Consider the following 19,568-nt stretch of genomic DNA (forward strand, 5'->3'; position numbering starts at 1 on the left):
ACCTGGTGATTGATGGGTTGAGTTTTGTACCCTGTTCTTATGAGGGTGTCTTTCAGCATCTTCAGGTGTCCGTCACGTTCCTCCTCATCTGAACAGATCTTGTGTATGTGTCGGGCTTGTCAGTGGGTTATGGCTGTTTTAATATGTTTAGGGGGTGGAAACTGAAAAAGTGCAGCATCATGAGGTATTCCATGGGTTTATGGTAGAGTGAGGTATTGAGGTGCCTGTCCTTGATGGAGGGGCATGTGTCCAAGAATGAGACAGATACTAAAGAGTAGTCCATGGTAAGTCTGAGTGTGGGTTGCCATTTGTTGATCTCACTGTGTCGTTGCTTCAGTGACTCCTCGCAGTAGGTCCAGAGGAAGAGAATGTTGTCAAAACATCTGGTGTATCGTTTTGGTTGGAGGTTCCTGGGCAGCAAAGTCATCTTGTTCAAACTTGGACATGAAAATATTGGCATATTGGTGAGGAAGTTAAAATGCACAAAGAGGGGTCAGTTCCATGCTTTGCTTCTCTTTTAGGACACATTGGGGACTCAAGGGTTAAACGTTCCACGACCAAAGTCCTTACTGCAGTATCAACGGAAAGCCTGTCCTCTTACAATACAGACAGAACATCTCAGTCAGGGGGGAGGCTGACTGTATCTCAGAAATAGAGCCGAGTGGAGCCACACATGGGGATTCCCCCTGTAGTCCTGGACAGAGGGATTTGCCCTTTCCACACAAGACTGCTCGCCTTGACCACAACCCTGTTAAACTGCCTCCCACTCCCATTGTCTTCCTTCCCCTCCATATTACCATAGGGATGTGAATCCCCCATTTCCAGCCGGCAAACCCCTTCTGTTATCATCTCTTCACATCAACACATCACCGTGAAGAATATGATAATGAGCTTCTGTAATCTATTCACACGTTAGCACAGGACATCGCTGTTCATCGGGCTTTGTAAATTGATAATTACCTGCTTTAAACTATGTTTAATCCAATCGCCCATGTGACTGATAACCCTTTTGTTTAATTCCTATAAAAGATACTGTCTCTGTGTGTAGGGCAGAGATTCATGGAGAAGTGTCATTCCAAGGAGACTCATGGCGACCTTTGGGGACATTTTGAATCTCTCGCCAACTGTCCGATAATGAAGTATATCCCATTGTACAGAAACCTGTGTCGTCCGGATTTGTGGAACAAAGTGGACCGGCACGAGGGGTCACAGTTTGAAGATATTGGGAGAAAGGTATAGAGGGAATGTCAGAGGAAGGTTCTTTATGCAGAGAGTTGTGGATGCATGGAATGCGTTGCCAGTGGTGGTGGTGGAAGCAGAGTCATTCGGGACATTGAAGCGACTGCTGGACATGCACATGGATAGCAGTGAATTGAGGGGTGTGGAGGTGAAGTTATTTTATTTTACATTAGGATTAATCCTCGGCACAACATTGTGGGCCAAAGAGCTTATTCTGTGCCATACTTTTCTATGTTCTCTGTTCTAAAATATACATCAACAACAGTACTCCGTTAAAAATCACTGTGCCTCCGTTGAGCTTATGCAAATGATGTGTAATAGAAACTTGCACAAGGTAATTCCGGAATTGGGGCGATCTTGGGGTGAATTGTCTGAAAGAGACAGCACAGCCACAATGGGCTGAATGCCTGCTATGATTCTATTGATTTGTCCTCAATGCAGCTTTTTGCAACATCTCCACTTCCTCCTTCCCAACTAACTGCAAATATCTTGAAAGTGCTGCACAAAATAACATTGAGCCCTTTTCCTTCTGCTCCATTTGCCTCAAACTGTAGGTTTGCAAAGTTGGAGTTGAGTTGATTTCTCGACTTGGAGAAAGTGAGCACGACAGATGTGAGAGATCAGAGTCAAACTGTGTGGTGCTGGAAAAGTACAGCTGGTCAGGTGGCATCCGAGGAGCAGGGGAGTCAATGTTTCGAGTATAAGCTCTTCAGGCCTATGCTCGAAATGTCGACTCTCCTGCTCCTCGGACGCTGTCTGACCGGCTGTGATTTCTCAAATGTCCGTTTGGGGCCAAATGGGAGGCGAGATCAATTTATCAAGCAGCCGACAATTTAGCATGAGATGGAAGGGGTAAAAAAAACAACCAGGAAGGATATAAATCTCTGAAAAACACACTATGAGAGGACTCGGAGCAGTATGTAAAGGCTGCAATCTTTCACCCCCCCACCCCCGCCCCCCCCCCCAATGCAGCCCCATTGGCCTAGTGGATAAAGCACTGGTTCCTTTAGCCAGGAGTTGTGGGTTCAAGTCCCAGTTTGATTTCTCATTTCCCTGAGAAAAATCCCCAGGACTGTATTGGGTTGGTGGAAAATTGTGTCAAAAAAATTCAGGATTTTGAGGGTATGCAGGATATGGGGGTGAATTCCCAGAAAGAGACAGCACAGTCACAATGGCTGAAAACCTGACACTTCTCCAATATACAACCCTCAGTCTGGTTGGAACTGGTTCTTCTTGAACCTTTGTAGCTCTTTGATCTGAGTTGCACTGTTCTCTGGAGCTGATAGCTGCTGTTTAATTTAGTTTGGCCAATTTTCTGTCAGGTCAAATTTCTCCAGCTGAGGATCAATTGAGAATGCCTGATTTTGTTGCCATGGACACGTGACCACACAGGATTGAGATCAGCTGCACAGTGAAGTTTTCAACAAAATCAAAACCCCAAATAAGACTTGAGCCCACAATCTCTGGTTTAGGAAGTTAGTGCCATACCCATGAGGTCACTGGGGCTCCAACAGATAGAGCTACCAATCTCTGGACAAAGCAGCTTCTGTTTTGGTTGTGTTGGTGTCAGTCTAAGCTATATTCTGTCAACATTACCAGCTGAACCCCAGATGACCTGCATGTTTGGTATTTATGATAAGGTCCAATATGTCAATGGAAATGATTAAAATCTGGGGGTTCAAGGTTGGAACTGATGGGGCTGTGGCTATGCATTTGGGCCCTTACCTTTCTTAGTCAAGGTATTGAATACAATTGCAAGGAGGCTATGATGGAGATGTGAGGTAGTTAGGCCATCGTTGGAGTACTTGGAGTGCCACATCCACAGATTGGACAAACATTTGTGGGAAGGCAACTGCTGTGGCTGACTCACAGAGTTTACAGAGGGAGGTGGATGGGTTAAGGGAGTAGCCAAAAATGCAGCAAATGAAAGACAATGTGGGAATGTGTGAGGTCATACACTTTGGTAGGAAGAATAATGCAGCTGGTTATTATTTTTTAGATTAGATTAGATTGAGATAGATTCCCTACAGTGTGGAAACAGGCCCTTCGGCCCAGTTTCAATGGAGAAAGACAGCAGAATGTTACAGCACAGAGAGATATGAAATGTGTTTTTGCGGTCACGCTATTGATCTTCGCTGTGACCAACCTTCATGGTAATATTGGTGAGATGTTCTTGGTTTCTCTTTAGTTCTTGAGTCTGGTTAAGCCGATTATGATTTGCAGACCGTGGTGATGTCAAAACTGCTTCATCTTTACTTGCAAAGCAAATATTTTCATGCATCTTCCACCTTTAGGATCACTATTACCTTGGTCCGACTCATACCATTTAAAATATAAATTATTGAGTGTGGAATGAATTTATTTCACCTGCACTTTTTTCTGTTCAATGCCAACAGGACAGTATGGAAGTCTCGCAAGCTCAATGTTTGCACAGCCATCATTGAAGGAATGGTCCCAGAAAGACAAGAACAAATGAGGGATATGGGCCAAATGCTGCCTTCTGGGACTAGATTAATTGAGGCGATCTGGTTGGCATGGTCGAGTTGGACTGAAGGGTCTTGACAAGTCTATGACTCTGTAAATGTAAGCTTTCTTGAAGATTTTCACTCGTGTTACAGAGCCTTTTTAAATGACTATCACAATTTTTAAAATATATTTTTATTGAAAAAATGTATTTTTTAAAATTACAACAAATACAAAACAATACAAATCAAAACAATTCAAAAAAACACAAGAAAGATGTAAAAAAAATTCCAACCCGCCCTCAGTTTTGTTGTGTACCATACTTGTGAGAAAATCCAAGGGGATGTGCTCCATAACAATCTTCCGCCAACCCAACAGGCCCAGGGGGGTTTTCATATAACCAACCTAACAAGATATTCTTTCTTGCACAAAATATGAGGATATTGAGATGTTTTTCGTCTGCTCATCTGCAGGGAGCACACTGGGCAGGCCCAGAAGAAGAGAGATTGGGTCCTTCTCCACCCTTACACTCAAAATCCACTCCATTGCACCCACCACAGCACTCCAGTATGTTTGAAGCTTCCCACAGGACCAGAGACAATGGGGAAGAGTGCCTGTACCGACCTTGCACTTGAAACATGTTGAAGATACCAGTGGTTTAAATTTTGACAAACAGTCTGGGGCCAAGTGGGACCTGTGGAGAATCTTCAACTGTAAAACATGGGTCAAATTGCATACTGATACCTTGCCTCTGAGGAGACTTCAACACCGAGCTCTCTCTCCCAAACCCAACAGAGTCGATCGAACTCATCTGAGGGAGTACCCCCACCCCCCCTCCAAATGATAATATAAAGTGATGACAGAAAGTGTACTCTTCGCACTGAGCACCCTCCTCTCTATGTCGGATGTGTCGGGATTAGTCAAATGTGTTGTCTTTTTTTAAATAAAATCCCTAACTTCAGAAAAACGAAAGAGGTCCTTGTTTGATAGATCGTGTTTCCGTGCTAACTGATCAAAGGACATCATTGTGTCTCCCTCAAACAAATCGTCTGCACAAGACACACCCCTAACTGTCCAATTTTTGGATCCTGAATCTATCATCCCCGGTTGAAAACCCGGCATACCCGGTGTAAGAAACGATGTCTTGCCAAGATTGCATTCCCTCTGGTGAATTGCCCTCCGTGCTTTAACTGTATCGATAACTATTGGGTTATGGCAATATTCCCTAACTGTCCTCATTTTGTCCAAACACAGCAAGTGAGTAAGGGGTCACAATAGCCTGGGAGGTTTCAATATCTAACCATATTGAAAGAGGGTCCCCACAAGCCCAATCACTCATGTAGGATAAAAGTGAGCTTAGTTGGTAGCTTTTAATGTCTGGGAGATCCACTCCCCCCAGTCTGTGAGACAATCGCAGTTTAGGTCATTTAATGAGGGGCCACTGACGATGTCAAATAAAGGGGCTGAACCAGCCGTTCAGTCTCCTGAATGTTTGCTTATCGAAAATCAGGGGGAGCATCCATACAGGGGATAGTAAACGAGGGAGAATATTCATCTTAATAAACACTATCCGACCCAACCACGAGACCAGAAGCGCCTCCATCTTTGAAGGTCTTGTTTGATTTTGTCAATTAATTGAACAAAATTGGCTTTGAACAGCCGATTCAGAACTGGAGTAATGAACATGCTCAAATACACAAAACCCCCCTGTGACCATTTAAATGGGAATCGATATTCACCCCCAAGACTTAACACTTTCATAAGACCACCCACAGGCATAGTCTCTGATTTTGAAAGATTAATCTTGTCCCCCAAAAAGGTGCCAAACACACAGATGCATGCTAACAGGCGAGGGACTGAAACTGCTGGATTTGACGAAAGAATGAGGACATCATCCACATACAATAAACTCTGATGTAAATTTGACCCCACGTCTGGAGCTGATATATTGGGATCCCTATGAATGCCCTCCACCAATGATTCAATCCTCACTGTAAAAAGCAGTGGGGAAAGGGAACAGACCTGCCGGCTGACCCCAAAAATGTTAAAATTGCTTGATCACACCCTGTTGGTGATGATTGCAGTGAGAGGGTCATTGCGGAGAACCTTTACCCATCTTATAAAAACTTCGCCCAAAACAAACCGCTCCAGAGTATAGAAAAGGTACGGCCTCTCAACTCGGTCAAGGGCCTTCTCTGTATCTAGAGAAATCACCAATCCCTATATTGACTGTTGTTGACACACTTGAATTACATTAAGCAGCCTCCTAACATTATTGAAGGATGTGCGGCCCTTTATGAAGCCCGTCTGGTCCTCTTTAACAATAGAAGGTAACACAGTCTCCAGCCTGAACACAAGGGTCTTGGAGAGGATTTTAAAGTCCACATTTTAGATTAAAATGGGCCTGTAAGAAGCACATTTCCCGGGACCTTCCTTTTTTAAGAATAAGCGAAATATTGGCCTCTCTCAGAGATGGCGGGAGACAAACATGGCTGTATGAGTCATTAAACATGTTAAACATCGGGCCTGACAATATGTTTATAAATTCCTTCTAGAATTCGCTGGGAAGTCCATCAGGACTGGGTGCCTTTCCACTCTGAAGCTGCTTCACAGCCTCCTGCACCTCTTGCTCTAATTAAGAGGCATTGAGAAAAGACTCTTGTTCAGGGGTCAAACCCAGGAGCTCCAGATCCTTGAACAAAGCCTCCATTTTGGCCCGCCCCCCTCCTCACAAACCTCAGATTGGTATAATTTAGAGTAAATTCTCTGAAATGACACATTTATCTTTTTGGAGTCACACGTTCGGTTCCCAGACCCTTTCCTAATCACTGTAATGGCTTGAGGGGTGCTCCTTTTCCAAGCGAGATATGGTAAGTATTTGCCAGGCCTGTCTCCATGATCATATAACCTTTGCTTTGCAAAATTAAGCTCATTCTTTGCTGTCTGTGTGAGCACGGAATTCAATGCAGACTGCAGCGCTGTAATCCTCTGTAACTTGACCAACGAGGGCCTGTCAAAGTAGGCCTTCTCAGCTGCCCTCAACCATGCTTCGAGGAGACATTGCTGCTCACCCTTCGTCCGCCTCCTACTGGCAGAATAGGAAATAACTGACCCACTGGCATAGGCTTTGGCAATTTCCAAAAGGAAGGATTGGCTACTAACCGAGTGTGAGTTAATGTCTAGGAAAGCCCAAAATTCCCGAGACAAATGCTCCACAAATGTATTATCCTTGAGGATAAAGGGATCCATTTGCCAGTGCCTTGGACCCACTGTAACGTCCTTAATCTTAACCAACAGGTACACTGGAGTGTGATCAGAGATGGTAATATTACCGATCGTACAAGGTGCCACCAAGTCCAGGGTTGCCACGGGGATTGGAAAAAAATCAATCCTGGTGTGACATCTGTGTGGATTGGGAAAAAAAACCGTAAAATCCCTGCCTGTAGGATGGAGACATCTCCAGATGTCCACCAACCCTCGCTCCACACACAGATCCACGAATTGTTTAGTTTGTGCAGAGGGGATCGGGTGTGGGGGGGCTTTGGGCAACCTCTGTACTGTGGGATACATGAGACAGTTAAAATCTCCCCCTATAATGATATGCCAGGACTCCAGACTGATCAATTTAGAAAAGAAAAAGTTGAGGGGATGCACTGGAGGACAATAAACATTTAAACACCATATTTTTCCCATTTATCAAGGCTATAAGGATTACAAACCTCCTGTGTGTGTGTCTTCAACACACTCCAGTAATTTAACTGGGAGATTCCTCCTCACCAATACAGCCACTCCCCTCCTTCTGGGATTAAATGATGTGAAGTAAACCTGATCAAAGCCATTCTGCTGTAGTTTCAAATGCTCCCTGTCATCCAAGTGCCTCTCCTGTAACAAAGGAATATCCACTTTCTCCTTTCTAAGACTCAAAAGTACCTTCTTCCTCTAAATTGGTGAGTGACTTCCCTTGATTCCTGAAGAAGGGCTGATGCCCGAAACGTCGATTCTCCTGTTCCTTGGATGCTGCCTGACTTGCTGTGCTTTTCCAGCAACACATTTTCAGCTCTGATCACCAGCATCTGCAGTCCTCACTTTCTCCTCGACTTCCCTTGATATTCCAGGTTCACCATTTAATCAAGTCATTAGCCATAACCTTCTGCAGTAACATTTAAATTCCAGAGAGGAGGAACTCGAACCACAAATCACTGAGCCTTAGTGTCATATGATCCATCAAATATAAAAACTACATAAACTGAAACCACTACATTTAACAAACCTCCAAAACTATCAAAGATTAAAAGCAATACAAACCACCATATAAAGTGCTAATGGCGCTGAATAGGGGAACTCACCTCCTGCCCAAAGGGGTCAACTACCCATCTCAAACTGCCCATGAGTGTATCACAGGGAAAGAGAGAGCCTCCAAAGTGGCCAAGAGCACTGGGAAATCAGAAGATTGGGAAGACGACAAAAACAAACAGAGGATAACAATGACATAGAAATAGGAAGGAGAGCATCAAATATGAAGGTAAGCTACCCAGTAATATTAGAAATGATTGTTAAAGTTTCTTTCAATACATAAGAAACAAACAAGAAACAAAAGTAGAAATTGGGCCTTTCCAACTTGATGCAGGAAGGCTCGTGAAGGGAGATAAGGAAATGGCTGAAGAACTTGGTAAATACTTTGTGTCAATCTTCACAGTGGAAGACATGAGTATTATCCTTACAATTAAGGAGAGTCGGGGACAGATTTGAATATGGTAGCCATTACAAAAGAGGGAGTGCTAGAAAAGCTAAAAGGTCTAAAAATTGATAAATCTCCCAGCCCCGGTGATCTACATCCTAGAGTTCTGAGGGAGGTGGCTGAGGAAATAGTCGAGGCTATTTTCAATCTTTCAAAAATCACTGGAGTCAGGGAAATTCCCAGATGATTGGAAAATCACTGTTGTAAACACCTTGTTCAAGAAAAGATCAAGATAACAGATGGAAAATTATAGGCCGGTTAGCCTAACCTCGGTTGTAGGTTAAATTCTAGGATCCATCATTAAGGATGAGATTTCTAAATTCTTGGAAGTGCAGGGTTGGATTCGAACAAGTCAGCATGGATTTAGTAAGGGGTGGTCATGCCTGACAAACCTATTAGAATTCTTTGAAGAGGTAACAAGTAGGTTAGACCAGGGAAACCCAGTGGATGTTATCTACCTAGATTTCCAAAATGCCTTTGATAAGGTGCCTCACGGGAGACTGCTGAGTAAGGTGAGGGTCCATGGTGTTCGAGGTGAGCTACTGGTATGGATTGGGGATTGGCTGTCTGACAGAAGGCAGAGAGTTGGGATAACAGGTTCTTTCTTGGAATGGCAGCTGGTGACAAGTGGTGTCCCGTAAGGTTCAGTGTTGGGACCGCAGCTGTTCACTTTATATATTAATTATCTGGATGAAGGGACTGGGGGAATTCTGGTGAAGTTCACCGATGATGCAAAGTTAGGCAGACAAGCAGGTCGTTCGAAGGAGGTGGGAGGCTGCAGAAAGATTTAGACAGTTTAGGAGAGTGGTCCAGGAAATGGCTGATGAAATTCAACCTGAGCAAATGCACTTGCACTTTGTGTACACACACGTACACATACTCACACATATATACACATACATATACACCCACACACACATATACACACACATACACACCCACACCCACACACTCACACATACACATATACACACACATACGCACATACACTCACATACAAACACGCGCGCGCACCCCCACACACACACCCACACACATATACACACATATACACATACACACACACATATACACATACACACACACATATACACACACACATATACACACATACGCACAAACACACATACCCACACACATACACACACACATATAAGTTTGTGTGATGAACTTGTACTTACAGAATTACATTTTATTTTACTCAAAAACTGTATGAATCATGTGAGATGCTGTAAATCTGTTTATTAGATTAGATTCATTCTGACCATTGTGGCACAGACAGCCTCACACAGGGGAGCTCACACCTTCAATACATCATCTGGGCCGACATGACACCAATTGTTAAAGTTCACTTAAGAATGTACCTTTTGATAAAAGTTTTGCAATTTACATATGAAAGAACGAAAACCAACCTGGCCATTCTAAAAGATGAGAGACTTCACAAACAATCCAGGTCTTTCTCAAGATACAATTTCAGTTGCATCACACTGTAAACATTTGCTATAAATTCTGTGTTTTGCAATCTTATTCTCCACAACCACCTGATGAAGGAGCAGTGCTCCGAAACCTAGTGCTTCCACATGTTCGACTCTAACCTGGTGTTGTGTGATTTTTAAATCTGTCATTCACCCATCTCCTGACGGTTGAGCATACATCTCAAGGCCAGGACAGCGGCCCTCCGCAGGGATACAAATCGACTCCTTCTTTGGTGGCTCCACGATGGATCTCTCTGATGACTGTTCCCGTTCATTGATTGGCTCATTGGGATCATTGCTGACATCTTGGACGAATTCCTGGCGTCAACTTGATTTTATTTTTTTTTATAGATTTTTTTATTAGAAATTTAACGTTTTTACAAGTTTACAAAAATAAACAAAACTCTCAAATACAAAAATTGATATACAATTAAATCAAATATACAATAGCCAAAATTTAACAAAAGGAAAAAAAATACTGAAAAATAAATCAAAAACAAACTCAACTTTCTATTAATCTAACCTACAACTAACCAGAGTGTATATTTAAGTCTCTTACATGCTCAGAATGTGTTAACATCAAATGTAATAAAACCCGTATTCACGCGGGATTCCTCTCCTAAGGGGCCCCGGACCAGCCAGGTTTGTAATCTCAATTGAATAAAAGCCCTTGTTAGGATAGCCGAAATATCTGTATTTATGAAATTCAAGAAGGGCTGCCATATTTTATAAAATAATTCGGTCTTTCGGTGCACCATATTTGTAAGGACGTCCAGGGGAATACATTCCATAATTAATCTGTTCCAATTTGAAAGTCCAGGGGGGGCCCTCAGCCACCAAGTTTCCCAAAATATTTTTCCAGAAAGAGAGAATAGAAACTAGTCTCTTCCCGTACATGTCCAGGGAGGGAGAGTTCGAAAAGCCCAAAAGGAGAGATACAGGGTCCACTTTAATTTCCGTTCCTAAAATTTCTGCCAGGGTGCTTGCTACTTTAGTCCAATATCTACGGATCTTATGACAGGTCCATCGGCATTGTACAAGAGTGCCCACCTCTATTTTACATTTGGGACACATTGGAGATGCTCCTGCTTTAAATTTTGCCAATCGAACCGGTGCTATATAGGCCCTATGAAGTATCTTCATCTGGATAGCCTGGGTTATGTTACAGATAGTAATTCTTCTAGCATTTTCCCAAATATCTTTCCACATTTCTATAGAGATTTAACATAGAACATAGAACATAGAAGAATACAGCGCAGTACAGGCCCTTCGGCCCTCGATGTTGCGTCGATCAAAGCCCACCTAACCTACACTAACCCACTATCCTCCATATACCTATCCAATGCCCGCTTAAATACCCATAAAGAGGGAGAGTCCACTACTGCTACTGGCAGGGCATTCCATGAACTTACGACTCGCTGAGTGAAGAACCTACCCCTAACATCAGTCCTATATCTACCCCCCCTTAATTTAAAGCTATGCCCCCTTGTAATAGCTGACTCCATACGTGGAAAAAGGTTCTCACTGTCAACCCTATCTAACCCCCGAATCATCTTGTACACCTCTATCAAGTCACCCCTAAACCTTCTTTTCTCCAATGAAAACAACCCCAAGTGCCTCAGCCTTTCCTCATAGGATCTTTCTACCATACCAGGCAACATCCTGGTAAACTTCCTCTGCACCCGTTCCAGTGCCTCCACATCCTTCCTATAGTATGGATACCAAAACTGCACACAATATTCCAGATGCGGCCGCACCAGAGTCTTATACAACTGCAGCATGACCTCAGGACTCCGGAACTCAATTCCTCTACCAATAAAAGCCAGTACGCCCTATGCCTTCTTCACTGCACTATTTACCTGGGTGGCAACTTTCAGAGATCTATGTACATGGACACCAAGATCCCTCTGCTCTTCCACACTACCAAGTAGTCTACCATTAGCCCAGTAATCCATCTTTTTATTACTCTTACCAAAGTGAATCACCTCACACTTAGCTACATTGAACTCCATTTGCCACCTTTCTGCCCAGCTCTGCAGCTTCTCTATATCCCGCTGTAACCTGCCATATCCTTCCTCACTGTCTACAACTCCTCCGACTTTCGTATCATCCGCAAACTTGCTCACGCAATCTTCTAACCCTTCCTCCAGGTCATTTATAAAAATGACAAACAGCAATGGTCCCAAAACAGATCCTTGCGGAACACCGCTAGTGACGGCACTCCAAGATGTACCTTTGCCATCAACTACTACCCTCTGTCTTCTTCCAGCCAGCCAATTCCTAATCCAAACCTCCAACTCACCCTCAATGCCATATCTCTGTATTTTCTGCAGGAGCCTACCATGGGGGACCTTATCAAACGCCTTACTAAAATCCATATATACCACATCTACCACTTTCCCCTCATCTACCTCCTTAGTCACCTTCTCAAAGAATTCAATAAGGTTTGTGAGGCACAACCTGCCCTTCACAAAACCATGCTGACTATCCTTGATCACATCATTCTTATCCAGATGTGCATAAATCCTATCCCTTACAATTCTCTCTAAGACTTTGCCCACAACAGAAGTGAGACTCACTGGCCTATAGTTACTAGGATTATCCCTACTCCCCTTCTTGAACAAGGGAACCACGTTTGCTAGCCTCCAGTCCTCTGGCACTACTCCTGTAGACAAAGAGGACACAAAAATCAAGGCCAATGGCTCTGCAATCTCCTCCCTTGCTTCCCAGAGAATCCTAGGATAAATGCCATCAGGCCCAGGGGACTTATCTATTTTCACCCTTGCCAGAATTTCCAACACCTCTTCTCTACATATCTCAAAGCCATCCATTCTACTTATTCGTGCCTCAGTATTCATATTGACAACAATGTCCTGTTACTGAGTGAATACTGACGAAAAGTATTCATTCAGTGCCTCCCCAATCTCTTCAGCCTCCACACGCAACTTCCCAATACTATCCTTGATTGGACCTATTCCTACCCTAGTCATTCTTTTATTCCTAACATACCTATACCTAGTCCCAAATCCTGATCCCACGTTTTAAGCAGATTGTCCATATCTCCCGATACTTCATCATGTAGTAAATGATAAATAGTGCTGACGGAAGGTATCCCCACTGGTCGTAGAACATTACATTCTCTATCTGATTTATAAAGACTATCTAATAACGTAGTCTTCTTCTGTATATAATCTCGAATTTGGAAGTATCGAAACAGGTCTCCATTAGGTAATCTGAATTTCTGACGCAGCTGTTCAAAAGACATCAGGACCCCATCCTTAAATAGCTCCCCTAGACATGAGATACCCCTGGATCTCCAGAGTTGAAAAGTGGCATCTGTAAACCCCGGTTGGAATCCCCACGCTCCCACTATCGGGGCATAGGGGGATGTTTTATGTGAATTACCCTCATTTTGCCGCATTATATTCCAAGCCTTAATTGTGTTTAGTATTATCGGGTTTTTACAGTGATCTGTAATGATTTTCCTCTTGTCTGAAAATAAGAGGTTAATAAGTGGGTATTTTACTTGAGAAGCCTCGATGTCCAACCAGATTGATTGTGGATCAGACAAGACCCAATCAGCTATGGAACTTAATAGGGAACTTAATGATATTTCCTAAAATCTGGGAAGTCCAGTCCTCCCCTTGTCTGTGGAAGCTGTAGCTTCTTCAGCTTAATGAGGGGCCGTCTATGATTCCAGATAAAGGAACCCAACCAGCCATATAATTTACATAGAGCCATCCTCGGCAGCATCACCGGAAGCATTCTCATAGGATATAGGAGACGGGACAGAACATTCATTTTAATTAGTGCCATTCTACCCAACCAGGAAATTGGAAGGTCTCTCCATCGCTGGAGGTCCTGCCTTATCCTTTCCAGTAAATGCACAAAATTAGCCTTATACAACTGACCAAATACTGGGGTAATAAAAAGACCTAAATATAAGAAACCCTCCAGGGACCAACGAAAGGGAAAAAGGGATCCGTCCACTAGGTGGGGTAGCATAGCAAGGCCACCCAGTGGCATAGCCTCCGATTTTGAAAAATTAATTTTATAGCCTGAGAATGCACTAAATGTATTAATAACTTGGATTAGGCGAGGTACGGACATCAGAGGATTACTGAGGAATAAAAGAACATCATCTACATAAAGGGTAATTTTATGTTTACCTGTACCAATCCTCAGGGCCGTTATATTAGGATCAGCCCGTATAGCTTCTGCTAGTGGTTCAATTATTAGCGTAAATAACAATGGCGAGAGAGGACATCCCTGGCGGCAGCCCCTACCCACACTGAAGCTATCCGAACCTAATCCATTGGTAACCACAACTGCTTTGGGATCACTATACAATGTTGAGACCCATTTGGTAAACACCTGTCCAACGCCAAACCTTTCCAATGTGTAAAACAAATATGACCATTCAACCCTATCAAATGCCTTTTCCGCCTCTAATGAAACTACTACTCCTGGTATCTTTCCCTGATGACAGGCTTGAATCATATTCAAAACCCTTCCAATATTATTGGATGATCTACGGCCCTTAATAAACCCCGTCTGATCCTCCTTTATAATATGTGGCAGTACCCTTTCTTGTCTCAGTGCTAACGTTTTAGAAAGGATTTTAAAATCTACATTTAGCAAGGATATTGGTCTATATGACGTACAATCTTCTGGATCTTTTCCTTTTTTAAGGATAAGAGAGATATTTGCCTCTTTCAGCGAAGGCGGGAGACAGCCCTGACTATATGCATAGTTATACATGTCCATAAGTGGACCAGCCAATATTTCTGTAAATTCTTTATAGAATTCAGCTTGAAAACCATCTGGGCCAGGTGCCTTACTGCTCTGAAGTTGCCTAATTGCATCAAGTATTTCTTGGACTGTTAGAGGAGCATTTAGGACCGATACCTGTTCCGGAGTTAGGCCCGGAAAGGTCAAAATTTTTTAAAAATTACTGCATCCTCCTAGTCCTATCTTCACAATCCTGCGATTTATATAACTCAGAATGAAATTCTCTCAAGATCGCATTAATCTTTTTATGATCATGAGTCAAAATACCCGGACTTTCCTTGATAGACGTAATAGTCTGAGGGGCCTTCTTTTTCTTTGCAAGAAATGCTAAGTATCTACCCGGTTTGTCACCATATTCATATAACCTTTGTTTTGCAAATAATATTTCGACTCTTAGATGTTTGAGTAAGCGTAGTGTTCAGAGCTGTCCTCAGATCCGTAATCCTTTGCAATTTGAATATAGAAGGTCTATCGGCGTATGCTGTTTCAGCTGCTTTTAAGCGAGCTTTGAGCAGACTCTGTTGTTCTCCCTTCAATTTTTTCTGGGTCGCTGAATAGGAGATGATCAAACCTCGCGTGTAAGCTTTGATGGTCTCCCACATCATTGATGGGTTGCTAGCCGTACCTGAATTAATTTCTAAAAAAGTTTTAAATTCATGAGAGAAGTACTTTACAAATTAACTGTCTTTCATTAGGAAGGGGTCCATACGCCAATGTCCCATTGTTCCTCGCCTTAGTTTCCATATATACAGCAGCGTGGTTGGAAATTGCTATACTACCTATTTTACAGGATGATATAGAATTTTTAAAAATTGAGGGGGCAAAAAACATATCAATTCTGGTATGGCATTTATGTGGATTGGAATAAAAAGAAAAATCTCTGCCCTGTGGATGAAGACATCTCCATACATCTACTAATCCTAATTCTTTGTCCAGATCCACCAATTGTCTAGATCTGGGAGATACTCCTACAGTACTTTTGGGAATCCTATCTATTTCCGGATCCATAATACAATTAAAGTCTCCCCCTATAATTGTATGACGGGCACCAAAAGCCATCAATTTTGAAAAAGCTTCCGTTATAAAATTAAAAGGGTGTGCCGGGGGACAGTACAAATTTAAAATCCCATATTCTTCTCCATTTATGAGGGCTTTGATCAAAATATATCGTCCAGATTCATCTTTTATCTGATTTAGAATTTTGAAAGGGAAATTCTTCCGAACAAGAATAACAACTCCCCTGCTTTTTGAGCTAAAAGAAGAAAAAAAGGCCTGATCAAATCCACCCTGTCGTAATTTCAAGTGTTCTTTATCCGACAGGTGTGTCTCCTGCAGGAGAGCTATATCGACTCTTTCTTTCTTAAGATTTGATCATATTTTCTTCCTTTTGACTGGCGAATTACTCCCCTTGACATTCCAGGTGCACCACTTAACCGACTGATCAACCATAATCATCCGGGCAAATTCGAGACCCCTCGGGAGGGGAAACCCAATCTAGAACATCCCGAGCATAGAGCATATAAAATTTACAAAAATAAAGGCTCTCTAACACACTCACAACAGTATAATAAAAAACTATTTCTAAATTTTAAAAAATATAAAACGTACCTAAGTGGAGATTTTCCCCCTTGTTCCCAGGGGGTGTCACTTCCTCTCCAAAAGTCCATCATATCCTCTCCCAACCGACGCGCTCCTCAATAAAATGAGGAGAATTCAGATATAATACAAAGCTAGAGTTAACAGTGAGCACCCTACCCCCGCCCACACCAACACCTGGATATATTTGGGAATGTTAATACTATATATAAACATATAACTATAAAATTACAACCTCAACAAATAATAATTAAATATAATAATACAAAATAACAAGGGAGAAACAACCCCGCTCCTAAAGACAGAGGTAAAATAGAATAAGGTAACCACCTCCCCCCACCAACACTAACCAAATCCCCCAGCTTATTTATATATAAATATATATATACATATACACACATACCCACATATATACATAAAGTAATAAAAGGAAACAACTCAAAGGGGGGGGGAGAAAATCAAATCCCTCTCCCCACCCCCCATGATAATATTAAACAGTAAGGTAAGAAAAAAGAAGAAAAAAAGGGGGGATATAAACCAAAGTGGGGGGAAAGGGCAAACCAAAATCCATTATCTCTTAGAGTTTATCTAAGAGAATCCAAGAATTCCTTAGCCTTTTCTGGTGATCCGAAGTTATATACGGATCTTTCATGGTTAAAGCGTCGCGTCGCTGGGTAGCGTAAGGAGTACTGAATATTTAAGTCCCTGAAACGCTTCTTCGCCTCGCCGAATGCCTTCCTCTTTCGGACCAGAGCTGGGGAAAAGTCCTGGAATAACATGATCTTGAATCCTTTATAGATCATAGCTTGGGGTTTTTTTCCAAGATTTCTAGAAGCTTCCAGGAGTATCTGCCTCTCCCTATAGTTCTGCAGCCGGAACAGGACCGGGCGTGGGCGCTGGTTCGAGCTGGGTCCGCGTATTGTGACCCAGTAGGCCCATTCTACCCTTCCCTGGCCTGATCCAGCTTCCAGATTTAAAAGCTGTGGCAGCCACTGCTCCAGGAATGCTGTAAGCTGGCCTTCCTCTTTCCGTTCGGGAAGGCCCAGCAAACGAATATTTTTCCAGGTCGTCAATGTAATTCTCTAAGGTCCGTACTCGCTGTTCGAGAGTCCGGATCTGATCCACGGCCGATTGCGCTGTAGTTTCGGAGGTCGCGGCCTTTAACTCCACCCCTCCGACTCGGCGCTCAATTTCCTGGATGTCTCAGTCGTGCTTCTGCAGCGCGGCCGAGAGTGAGTCCCATCGATTTCGGGACTCCTCGATAAAGGCGTCGATCTTCGCGTCCAGTTTAGAGATCATCTCCACAAGACCTGTTACTGTAGGTAAGTCCCCCGGGGCGGCTGGGGACTTCTCTGCTGCAGCTGAAGAGGGAGAGGGTGGGGGAGGGGGTCCTGCTTGCTGAGAGCTGCGGGCTCCCTTCCCTTTGGTCATCTTTATGAAATATTAGACTATTTAAATGTAATTACTGGATTAGTGGTGCTGGAAGAGCACAGCAGTTCAGGCAGCATCCAACGAGCAGCGAAATCGACGTTTTGGGCAAAAGCCCTTCATCAGGAATAGCAACTAGTTAAATTTAACAGGTATTATAAATGATTTGGTGAGTGTGGTGGGGGTGGGTGACCTACTTTACCAAAGTCTTGGGAAGAGCACTATAGACACAGACTTGCTGGGTCGCCACCATCTTGGATCCCCCCAACTTGATTTTATTAACAAAGTCTTGAAACAGTTTGTAACATCATTTGGAAATGCATACAAAGGTTCTAAATCAATTGTGTACAGTCTATGCAGAGAGAAAAGAACCAACAAACCATTGGAATATTGACATTTCTCAAACCTTCTGTATCGTTGTGGAAAGAAAGGCATTTTGTACTTGGGCAGAAAACGATCTCTGTTCAGTGTCAGGCACCAAGAGGGTCTGAGAACTGAAAGGATGATGTGATCATTTGTCAGAAAGACCTGAGACTGTGTTGTTTCCCTGTTACACCTTCGCAGCAGCTGCCTGAACCTTTAGTGCGTCCCTCAGTGTGTTGTCACAGATCTGGGAGTGTGTTTGGCTGTCGCACTCATTTGTGGTCAACTGTTTCCAGTGGTCTGTCAATATAGTGCCCTCGTGGCCTAATGGCTATGGCACTAGCCTCTGAAATCTGGGATTTCATTTTTAAGCCTGCTCTTTGCAGTGGCTGATTTTCATCCCATATCAACTTCATCTCAATCCAAATTGACTGGATTTTTTAACTACTCTGTTAAAAATCATTGTGCCTATGTTGAGATCATGGCAAATGCTGTTAAATAGAAACTTTCACAAGGTAATTCGGGGATTTGGGAGATCTTGGGGTGAATTGTCTGAAAGAGACATTATAGCCACAATGGGCTGAATGCCCGCTAAGATCCTGTTGATTTGTCCTCAATGCAGCTTTTTGCAACATCTCCACTTCCACCTTCCCCATGACCTGCAAATATCTTGAAAGTGCTGCACAAAATAACATTGAGCCCTTTGCTATTTTCCTGTCTGCTCCATTTTCCTTAGACTTGAGATGTGCAAAATTGGAGTTTGGTTGATTTCTCATCTGTCCGTTTGGGAAGAAATGGGAGGTGGGATCAATTTATCAAGCAGCCAACAATGTGGCATGAGATGGAAGGGGTAAGAACCAATCAGTGAGAGTACAACACACAGAAACACACACGATGAGAGGTCAGGGTGCAGCGTTTAAAGGCTGCCATTGCAGTTGTGGCCCCAGTGGCCTAATGGATAAGGCACTGGCCTCCTAAGCCAGGCATTGTGGGTTCAAGTCCCATCTGGGGTATCTCTGTGGCTTATCCTCTATTTCTGACCTATTTTGGGAGAAACCCCATCTCCACATTCAGTTGATGGTCAGTGGTATCCAACATGATCTTGCACAAGATTTTCGGGGATCTGCAGGATTGAATGTTGAAGGTGGTGATCAAGGGCCTGCTGTTTCTGGATGGGGACGAGATTTCTGAGAGTGCGGTTGGAGAGGTTGCTTTTGGAAGCCAGCTCTCATCACACTCTCATCAACAAACCAACCCTTCAACACTGATCCCTCCAGAACATCGGATATTACTGACAGAGAATACCCTTGCCAACGTTTATAGGTGCACCATTGACAGCATTCTGTCTGGATGTATCACTACCTGGTATGCTGAAAATGTGTTGCTGGAAAAGCGCAGCAGGTCAGGCAGCATCCAAGGAACAGGAGAATCAATGTTTCGGGCAGAAGCCCTTCTGCTCACGAGCTGGTATGGCA

The 19,568-nt window shown here is 43.2% G+C and overlaps 1 non-coding gene across 1 annotated transcript; it reads left to right on the forward strand.

Annotated features, from left to right (window-relative positions):
• The first annotated feature begins 19,033 nt into the window (after positions 1–19,033).
• On the forward strand, positions 19,034–19,106 carry trnar-ccu (transfer RNA arginine (anticodon CCU)). The gene has a single exon. It is a non-coding gene; the product is annotated as a tRNA-Arg (tRNA).
• The last annotated feature ends 462 nt before the right edge of the window (positions 19,107–19,568 follow it).

Source organism: Chiloscyllium punctatum, chromosome 18 (genome assembly GCF_047496795.1).
Source record: "Chiloscyllium punctatum isolate Juve2018m chromosome 18, sChiPun1.3, whole genome shotgun sequence".
In the NCBI taxonomy this organism is placed as follows: domain Eukaryota; kingdom Metazoa; phylum Chordata; class Chondrichthyes; order Orectolobiformes; family Hemiscylliidae; genus Chiloscyllium; species Chiloscyllium punctatum.